The sequence below is a fragment of the Falco naumanni genome, chromosome 4 (assembly GCF_017639655.2).
Source record: "Falco naumanni isolate bFalNau1 chromosome 4, bFalNau1.pat, whole genome shotgun sequence".
NCBI classification, from domain to species: Eukaryota; Metazoa; Chordata; class Aves; order Falconiformes; family Falconidae; genus Falco; species Falco naumanni.
In genome coordinates this window covers 32,407,173-32,417,247 of record NC_054057.1, presented here as the reverse complement: position 1 = coordinate 32,417,247, position 10,075 = coordinate 32,407,173, and the positions used below count along the sequence as shown (strand labels likewise).

At 43.0% G+C, this 10,075-nt stretch overlaps 1 long non-coding RNA gene across 1 annotated transcript; it reads left to right on the top strand.

Annotated features, from left to right (window-relative positions):
- The first annotated feature begins 2,550 nt into the window (after positions 1 to 2,550).
- LOC121088117 lies at positions 2,551 to 7,367 on the top strand. Its single transcript, XR_005827826.1, has 3 exons — positions 2,551 to 2,650; positions 2,734 to 3,276; positions 3,832 to 7,367. It is a non-coding gene; the product is annotated as an uncharacterized LOC121088117 (long non-coding RNA).
- The last annotated feature ends 2,708 nt before the right edge of the window (positions 7,368 to 10,075 follow it).

Sequence of the window (10,075 nt, the reverse complement as noted above, 5' to 3'; positions counted from 1 at the left end):
TGAGGAAAGCAATGCATGCTTTCCTTCCAAAGACCATGCTGTATGGCTCAGTGCCACAGATTGAGGGTGATGATCAGGCAAAGCATTTCCAGATGCAGGCTGTTGCCATTAAACAACTTTGTTGTTGTTGTTAGTCACTTGGAGGCGAGGGGACTTCAGATGTCTCCATCAGTGTACAAGTAGCTAGTCAGATCTCATGTCTACTGGCTTGGGGCAGCACTTGTCAGTCCTGGGGGAGAGCTCTCTGGAGTTCTGTGGGTAGCCTCAGAAACTGTTGGCTGCTGTTTAGTGTTACTGAATAATGATCAGGTATTTTCTTCTTTCTTCCTGTTTTCCCTCTTCCTTCTCCTCAAGTTGCTGCCTCTGAAAGCTGTGACCCTCAGCCTCTTCACCCCATGTACTGTCTGTTGATCTCTGTTTGATCCCTGCTCCCAGGGTGTCTCTGTTTTGGGTGAGGGCTGCTTATTAGGGTATGTCTGCTTGCTTTTCTTTTATGTATTTTAGGTGGACGGTAGCTGGTGGCAGATAACTAGGGGAAGATATAAAAACTATGGTAATACTCCTCGCAGCTCAGGAGGAAAAATCATTGCTCTTATTGTAAATGTCTGCTCACAGGTTCCTTTTTCACTTTCCCCTGTTGCCCTGTTTGCTTTCCTAAGGGCACTGCCTCCCACATGATGCAGGTGTGAGGCAGGTGTTCCTTACAACTGAAGAAGGTCTATTTGGGGTAAGCTTGTGTCAGCCAAAGTCCCCACCTGCTTGCAGAATGTGTTCTTCAGTGTCGGATTCAAAGAATGGCTTGAAGGTCAAAGGGGGATTTGTGGGTTTGTTGTTTTGGTTTTTTTGTGGTTACAGGTCTGCCTCCTTGGTATAGCAACTAGAAAAGTAAAATTAGGGGAAGTACAGATAGCTGAATTCTTGGCAGTGGATGTAATTTGAATGTTAACTAGCTTTGTGTGTTTATATATGTGTTAGAGGGAGGCAGTTTCATGAAATATGCAGGAATATGTCTAGGAGGTGAGGTGTGTAGAGATTGTCCTTGAGACTCAGCTGTCTTAGTTTTTACTGGATAGTTTGTGCTGATTTTGGCTGGGGTAGGTTCGTTTCCTTCAGAGTGGCTAGTATGGGGCTATGTTTTGGATTTGGGCTGGAAACAGGGTTGGTAATTCAGGGATGTTCCAGTCCCTGCTGAGTAGCGCTCCCACAGAGCCTGGGGCTTCTCTGCTCCTCACCGCACCCACCAGCGGGTGGGCTGGGAGGGGACACGGCTGGGACAGGTGACCCCAGCTGACCAAAGGCATATCTCATACTGTGTCCATCATGCTCAGCAATAAAACTTGGGGGGTGTGTGTGTGTGCTGCTCAGGCACTGGCTGAGCATCGGTCAGTGGGTGGTGAGCTATTGTTTTCATTTGCATCACTTGTCTGTCTTGAGCTTTATTTCTCTCTGTTATTTTCCTTTTTACTACAATTTCTTATTAATTTATTTTTATTATTAAACTGCTCTTACCTCAACCCATAAGTTTTCTCACTTTTACCCTTCTGATTCTCTCCCCCTGCCCCCCCTCCCCCCCCCCCCCCCCCCCCCCCCATCCTGCTGTGGGAGGGCAGGGAGTGAGTGAGGGTCTGTGGTGCTCAGTTGCTGGTGGGGGTTAAACAATGGCATAGCTGTACCTGGTGATTTCACGTTCTCTTATACTGGAAAACTTTTACTCAACAGGTCTAGACTTTCCTAAAAAAATCGGGGGGTGTGTTGGTTGTTTTGTGTATGTGTTTGGTTTTTTTTATGTGGGGAGGTAGGGTAGTGATTCCTTGCCCACTTAATTGTTTTTGTGAATGTCAATGACGGTGCTTGTAGCTTCTGCAAGATCACTTTTGAGGGCATTTCAAAGAGCAAAATGAACACCCCCCCAATTAATTGGATATATAAAATTATATTTTAGCAAACTTTTAATCCTTCATTCTGTCTCAAACTGACTGCAAACTGACTGAAACATAAATATCCTTCTATTTCCAGACTCACTTGTTCCTATTTTTTTGCAGGATCTCAGCACACATTACTTCACATATGCATGCACACATGCTATCAAGTGTATGAATACATAGTATCTTTCAGTTAATTTTCTGTGGAAAGTCAAGGTCTCTGAAGAGAATTTATTAATAGAGCTGAATGGAATTAGAAACTGAAACACAGCAGTGCTATAATGAGGATAAATTTATACCAAGGGCAGCTCCAGAATGATTTGCAAAACTTTAGTAGTTTTCTGCTACCTGGAAAACTCAAGAGGCTGAATAATCTCACCTACTTGCAATTTGTATGGGCTATGGGTATCTTATAGCTTCATAGAGTTGTTTTCTGTTTTTGAGTTTGGCTTCCTGCAAAACCGGTGGAGGTAAGTAGGGTTTTCTTCTGCAGCGTCTTTGGGTGTGCCTGAAAAATGTTTTCATTTGATAAAGAATTTGTTTTTTTTCAGAGCAGCTCTTGCCATAGAAACTTGTCTTCAATTTAATACTGATAGGAAGCTGTTTATTTTCAAAAAAGTTACAAACATGTAGTGTTGGGGTTTTTTGATAGCCACATCAAGGTTGTGGTTTGCTAAGTTGCCTGAGTAGGATCATAGGGTCAGGGTGACAGTACTGAAAGTTCAGAGGTCAGTGTGCACCTTTCAGGTTGCCTCTGCTGATAGTGTCACTCCAGTGGGGTTTTGCTGAAAAGCCTTTCCCTGTGTTTCAGGCAAACTTCCCAGTGACGAATTGGTGGTGGTGAGAAGTTCTGGTGTGACTGAAGTGATCTGTGGATGGCACCTTTCAGACAGTGCGGTTGTGTGAGCTTCCTGGTGTGGTCCCAGTATTGCATCCGCTTTCTGTCTGCCCTGTGCTGGAGCCTGCCGACGGTGTGCTACCTCTTGTAATGATCCCTGCAGCAAGGAAAGAGCTCACTGGCTTAATCCTTCCATCCATTTCTTATGCAGGGAAAGAGAGAGGGGGTGGGAAGGGGTACACGGGTGAAAATTTCTGGCTGGAGGACCTGAGCGGGGCTGTGCTGCAGCACTTTGTTTCCACTCTGTCTTGTCTCCCACCTGGTCCTTAACAATACTACTGTGGATGGCCCAGCCCCAGACAACAGTAATCATTGCTTCCACGAGTCCTATTGGTAACTGGTTTTGATCTGCTTCTGGCTGCGTGGAGCCTGGACTGCAAGCCTCAAAGTAAGGGGCTTCCTCTGTGAGATAGCTCCCTGAGCAGCTTTCCAGAAAAAGATCATCTATTCTCAAAGGTATTTTCTCTGACTTTATAGAAAAGGCTTTAGTCTGCTGCTGCTTCACTAGGAATGAGCTGAAAGCCTTTGATATTTGAAAACTGAGCTGTTATGATCAGATACATAAATCATGGGGGTAGCTGGTCAAAAGTGTTCAGTGTTAGACAGATAATATTGCTGAAAAAATGCTTCGCTTTCTTTCATTGTCCTTTTCATCAGGACTGTTCATGTAGCCTGTGACTTCAGTTTTGGATTAGGTAACTATAAGAAATACTATATATACTAGTTTTACTGCATCAAAATTTCTTTCTTGTGAAAGATCTTCAATGTTTGCTTTTAATTTACTCTGAATGTCCCCACCGGCAAACTTACTTTGCCAACTATTTATAAAATATGAATGCAAACAAACAAGCCCCTGAGGTTCAAACTGAAAAGTTTTTGCAAACTTCATTGAATTGTGTTTACTTTCTATTTTCTTTATATTGGTTTATTCCTTTTTATTAAGGTGCTGGGATGGTAGCTTGGAGAATTATTTTATTTTTTTTTTCAATCCCCCTCCTTTCTGCTCTGCAGCTCAAAACCCCAAGGGAGAATACAGAGGAGCTGTGACTGAAGAAAAGACTGAGTTGGGGATTTCATGAAAATGTGCAATCTGAGCTGCCTGTGATTTCTGCTGTTCTTTGCATTCATATGGGATCCATGGACTCTGTACCTGACCATGCTTTCCAGATTGCTGACATGAGATACATGAGCAAGAATTAATGAATTAAGACCTCAGAATCTTTGCATTGTAAAAAATCAAGACAGGTGTAATGAGAAGTCTGTTGCAAACAAATAACCTCACTTCTTAGACTTGAAGGTTAAATAATTCTGTATATATTAGCAAAATAAATTACAAAGCAAACGTTCTCAGGCACTGCATCCAGAGGGACTCCATTTTGCAGCTAATTTATTACTTGTTTTCATGTTAGTTGGCCTGTCAGAAGAGCTACTTGTCCCCTGCATGAGGTGTTATTGTTGCTGCTAGATGCTGTTCTCTGCTAACAGATATAACACTTTCTGAGTTTAAGAATGAGAGACTAAAGCCCACAGAAATGAACAGCCTAGCACCGGGCAAACACTTGGCCTAGCAAACAAAATGTGCCTTTTTGGTTTTGTGTCATTGGCTAAGGTTAAGCTTTCCCCTAAGAGCGCAGGAGCGGACTGTGGGTGTTTACTGGAAGGGGCAGGAAGCGCAGGGTGCGGACGAAGCCCAGCCGATGCCGGGCAGTGCAGCGCTGCGCAGGAGGCAGATGCTTGTGCTGCTGAGTCACGGGTTGTTTGGATTTTGTCCTTAAAGTTCCAGCTTCCGGAGTCAGGTGAACGTGTAATTAGCGCAAGGCTTGGCTTTTGTCTTGCAATTGTACTGTTTGAAACCTGAGAGCTTTGCATTGTTTTAGTGCACCTCCCTAACTTGAACGCTGGGCAGTAAACCTGAAATACAGTGTCAGAGGTTTGGTGGTATTTTTTCTTCCCTGCCATATGTAGGAGCTAAGGCCTAAAGGAAAATACTGCATGTTCCTCCACTTGCTGCAAAATCACCAGACCTGGTGTACTAGGTGTAAACAGCTCCGCATCCAGTGCAGCAGGGCGTGCTGGCTGCCTCCTGCACCAGCCTCCTGGCAGCACCATGGCTGGGACCAAAGCAGAAGCCCACATGCCATGCCCCATGCCAGAAACACAAGATTTCAGAAAAACGGGGTTTAAGCCTTGCCCTTGACACCTCCGTTCAAAAAGCACTTTTGAAATAATCAGGAGTGATATTTTGGCCATACCAGCTCATTCAAGCATTTGGATCGCTGCTAGAAGTGTGAAGCATGAGGGGCTGTGGAGCCCAGGTCTCGCATAAGTCTTATGTGTGAAACTGAGTGTAGTTTGTATAGCAAATAGGTGAAACTGCCGATTTAATTCAGAATGTAGTAATTGGCAGCAGTTCAGACTCAGAAGACCAACTGTTATTCAGGGGTGTGTGTGTGACACTTATTTGTAATAACTGCTGGCACAGTAAAGGAATGTGCGTGCTTTTATTTTTGCTGTGTGGCTTTGCAAGCCTCTCTGCATAACAAGGGTCTACTGATCTCAATTGCAGCAGTGTTCACTGAAGCAGTTGTCTTTTATTTGCTTCCAGAGAGGTGTAGTTGTAAATAAATTAATCCTGAGTTGCCAGCTTACTGTTGGCAATCCTCTGTTCGAGTTGAGGCACGATCCTTGCAGTCATGCCTGCGTGCCAAGGAGGACCTGGTTAATGCCTGTCAACAGAAACCCTTGCTGAATGCAGGAGTCGTAAGTTACCGGTTCCTCGACTGGCTTGCGTAGAAGAGACAGTCTTTCACCTCTTTTCCCTATTAATTATAGGGCTGGGTACTGAATGATCCAGAACCCTGTTTAGGAGACGTGGCCACTCCCTTTGGAATGGGATGCCATTTGCCCATCACTCTGAAAGCATTGCTCGCCCCCTGAGGCTTATGGTTAAAAATAAAAACCTTATACATCCCAAGTACTGATAACAGAGATGGGCTAGAGAGGTGTGCAGAAATAAAATGATTTTTTAATTTCTAATGAGTAACTTTTAATCCCCCTGCCCCCATTTAATTGAACTACAAAGATTTTGGGGGTACTTGTGAGAGGTGGAAGTGCTTCATCCTAAATCTTGCCTTTGTTAAAGGGAGCTCTTGATTAAGAGAGTGAGGTCTTCCTTTGCATGGAAACAGGAGATTTTGAGTGTATATTCAGCATTCTTCATTCCCCTGCTGTAAATTTCTTGATCAATTAGTTATTCATGGCATTTGTTCTAGCACTCTTCCTACCAGGTCATTGACCTTTCCACTTTTTAAGGCTGGAACAGCTGATGCCATTTGGGTCAGAGCAGAGCTCTCATTCTCAGAGCAATGACTTCCCTAGTGCTTCCCACACTGAAAACAAATCACAGAGTGTACCTTCTGCCTAGCAGGGCCGTTTTCACATCAGTGTAGAAGCCCATTTTCATACAGAAGCTGTTTTCCTGTAAATACAAATGTTTTAGTGATATAGTGATTTAGGTGACCTAAATAAGCTACTAAATTGGAGTGTGTTCATAAAGTTCTTAAAGCACAAAGATCAGAAGCTAGAATTCTTGGAGGTGGGTAGGTTTTTGTATGTGGTGTGGTTTGGGTTTTTGGTTTGTTCGGTTGTTTTCATCTTATTAAAAAACTGTCTTATTGCAAAGGGAATCCTAAAAAATATTACTCTAGGACTTCTTAAATTACTAGAAACCAAGGAAGGCAAGTTAAATTATAGAAGTTTGCATATGTAATATATAAAGTGCATACTTAATATAGAGGTGTAGGCACAAGCAGACTATTGTGATTTTTGGACTTGCACAGGTTTGTTGTGCTTTGTGCCAGTGATGGGAAAGGCATGAGGCTGGACTGAAGCTGTAGCAGTACATGGAAGGTGAGGGACCTTTTTGGAAGGGCTGACTTAACGTGGGCAAGTCAGGTGGTCTGGAGCTGAAATTACAGGAGAGATGCATGTCAGCTGTGTGTGGCAGGGCAGGAGGTGAAGGCAGAAGAAAAATGGTAAGAAAAGGCATGAAACCAACAGGCAATGCTTGCCTAATTCTTCAGCAAAGCTCTGGGAACTCCGCTTGCAACAGCAACCAGAGAAAGGAAAGCAAATGTTTTTGGTGACCCTGATACAAGGAAAAAAAAAGAATGTGAAAGCTTTGCTGAAGAACTTTAGATGTGTTTGATATTAAGTCCTTTTGGGGAAGGATAACTTGAAAAGTCTGGTTTAGTTGATAGAAATTTTGGGAATGGAGTAGTGATTGGAAATGCTATGCAAATAGTAACAGGTGTCCACAGGATACCTCTCTAGGTAAGCCAAAGGGGGTGTGTTACTTCAAAATGAAGTCTGTAAAAGACAGAAGGGGACTGACTTTTGATACCTTGTTCTGCTTACAAGTAGTGGCCTCAGTATAAAGTCTGGTTTTCTTCACTATGGGCCTGAACAGTTCCCTCCCCAATCCAGCTGGTCAGGGTAATGTAAACTATTTCTGTTTCTCCTTCCTTGCTATTTGCAGGATAAAGAGTTTGGTTGGATTTTTTTTTTTTTAAATATATAGCAGGCATGTGATTAACTTCATTAAAGAGGTTAAATTAACTTAATTTTTTGTTGTTGTCAGTGTCCCCCTTCCCTGTTTAACTCTCATCTTTATCTCCTCAGAGAACAAACGCCAGTCCTGGGGCAGCTGCAGTATCTCTTGGGCCAACCCTACTATACAATGAAGGAAGTCTGAAACTGACTTTTTTTCTTTTCTTTTTTTTTTTTCCTCTTCACCAGACCTTGTACATGAGCTAAACCTCACTGAAGACAAATTACTTGATGCTTTCCCAGGGTTTCTCTGCACTGTTTGTGAAAAAGAATTGAAGTTTACAGTATGAGTGTGTACTGAAGCTTTTTTGTAATTGAGCAGGAGTTTCTGGTGAACAATGACTTCAAATCATAGCAGAAATTTCCATTCCCTTCTTCAGCAACAACATAGGAAATAGGCGTGTAGTTTGGTGACTGCTTTATGAGATATCTTGGTTGCAGAGACAGGCATATATGTGTTCCCTTGAAGAAAAAGGAAGAACCGAAACTTGCTTTGTTCTTCAGATAAGACTGTTTCTATTCTCTGTCCTTATACAAAGTCTGGAGCTGTGGGCTGGAGGGAGTCCCAGGAGCCAGTTATCTGTGCCTCTGTGCTGATGTGAGGTCGAGTGTACTTGGCCCTCCCTAACCCATGTTCTGCTAGTGTCTGCTCTTGAAAACCTCCGGGGAGGATTTTCCAGTCTCCCTAGCTAGTCTAACTTTGTGTTTCATCTCTTTCTCAGTGCTTTCAGCATTTTCTCTGCTATTTAAGCTGTGCTAGTTGTTGCAAATTAAGCTAAAGTTCTTGTTTTCTTTTTTTCTAGCAGCCATGGGAAAATAATTGCTTCTTGCCTTCTTTTAGTTTGAAAAATGGTATCATATCTCTCTGGCATAATTTGTTGGTTTTATTCCTAATCAAATATGGCAATTGTTGTGTTGTGTTGTCCCTGTCATCTTGTTGTGTGTTTGTCCCCCTATCCCCCGTTGTTCTCTTCTAAATTTCCATTTTGAAACTGTTGCAATAGAAATAGGGTCTAACAGATCACAGGGTTTTGATGAAGTTTTGTTAGCGTGGTAAACTGAAGATACACGCTTAGTGTAATACTTACAGCTTCCCTTCTGGATATCCAAATGCTAATTAATTTCACCCTGTCCTTCCCAGAGCCCTCTTGCATACTTCTCACTTTGTTTTCCTGCATGCCTCCCAAAGCTGAATTTTACTGTACTGTCCCTCTGGTTTAACACTAACAGCTGCTCAATCAAGGAGGCAAAGGCTGCAAAATGCCAAAGGAAAACTATCTTCCTTAGCAGCTTTGTGACTCCTGCATAAAGACTAGACTTTCCCATGGGATGCAGGAGAGGTTCAGAAGCGTGAATGCTAGTCAGACCATTATGATCATCTAGAAAATGTCACCCTGTATTTCCTATAGCCATCTCTTCTGGCTGAAATCTGGCAGGCACGTTGTACTTAACACTAGATGTCTCTTTCTAAAGACTTCAAATGACTGATAATGCATCATGTTACTTGTGTGGATTATTTAATCAAATACTGCTGTGGAAAAAAGCATAAATGTTATCTCTAGTTTAGGATCCCTCACCAGTCCTTGCCTTTTGCCTCCTTTGCACCTCCTTCTGATCCAATGTCCTCTGCTCCTTGTAGGCATTTGGCAGCAAATGTGTTTGATTTTTCCCGCCACAGGTATTTATTAAATCAGCCAAAAGGGTGGGAAATCCCCCACCATATCTGTGGTCAAGGTTTATCCTAAAGTTTTAACATTTGTTAATGATAGACCTGAAAGGATTTCAAGGTATGTCTGCTGTAAGTAAAGAAAATTGACTGAAATGATGTTCTTTAAGTGGCTGTCTCTCCAAAACAGTATCATGTGCTTGTTCATCCTTGTGTCACTGTAGCTGTGAACGGCAGCTGTAGTGAGAGCAGGATAATTTAAGAGTTTTGGTTGCACTCCTAAGTGTTGAACTGAAGAAAATATTTCATTTATGCTGTGTGAGTGGAACAGCCAGTTTCTCTCCCAAGGAGGATAAGCACAAAGCTGAACTGAAATTACTCATTGTTTGTTTGCATTTGCGTTCAGCAGGAGAGCCTGTGCTAGAGGGCCAGTGTTGCTGAATCACTGATTGCGGTTTGCTTTCCTATGACAGCGAGAGGTGATGGGTATGAATAATGCTGAGGTCTAAACGTGTGTTAATACTTGTGCTGTCTTTCTCATGCATATGTGGGACCTTGCCATGTCAACAGCAATTCCTCCCTTCCCCCTCTCCATCCCTATCAGTCATTTCTAAAGCTATTTGCATGTGAATCCCTATGGGCACCCCTTGCAACACTGGGGCTGACCTGCTAAAAGTAGGTCTCTTGGGCTTTCAATCATTTTGCCACACATAATAGCTAAATAATCCTGCCTGCCTGCGAGGAAATGACCTGCACACAGAAGGAAAGGGCAGATGAAGGCTCTTACACAGAGAACCGCTCAGATTGGCACGCTGGTACAGAGCACTAAATCACAGAAAAGCTATGAAACTGCTCCCAGCTTCCTGAAGTGCAGATGCCTTGAGCACTTTACTGGGTGGTATTGACTGCAACTCATTGCGTTAGCAAAGGGTCCATAGTGTCTGCTCTCCTGGAGAGTCATCTGCATTAACCATGCTTCCT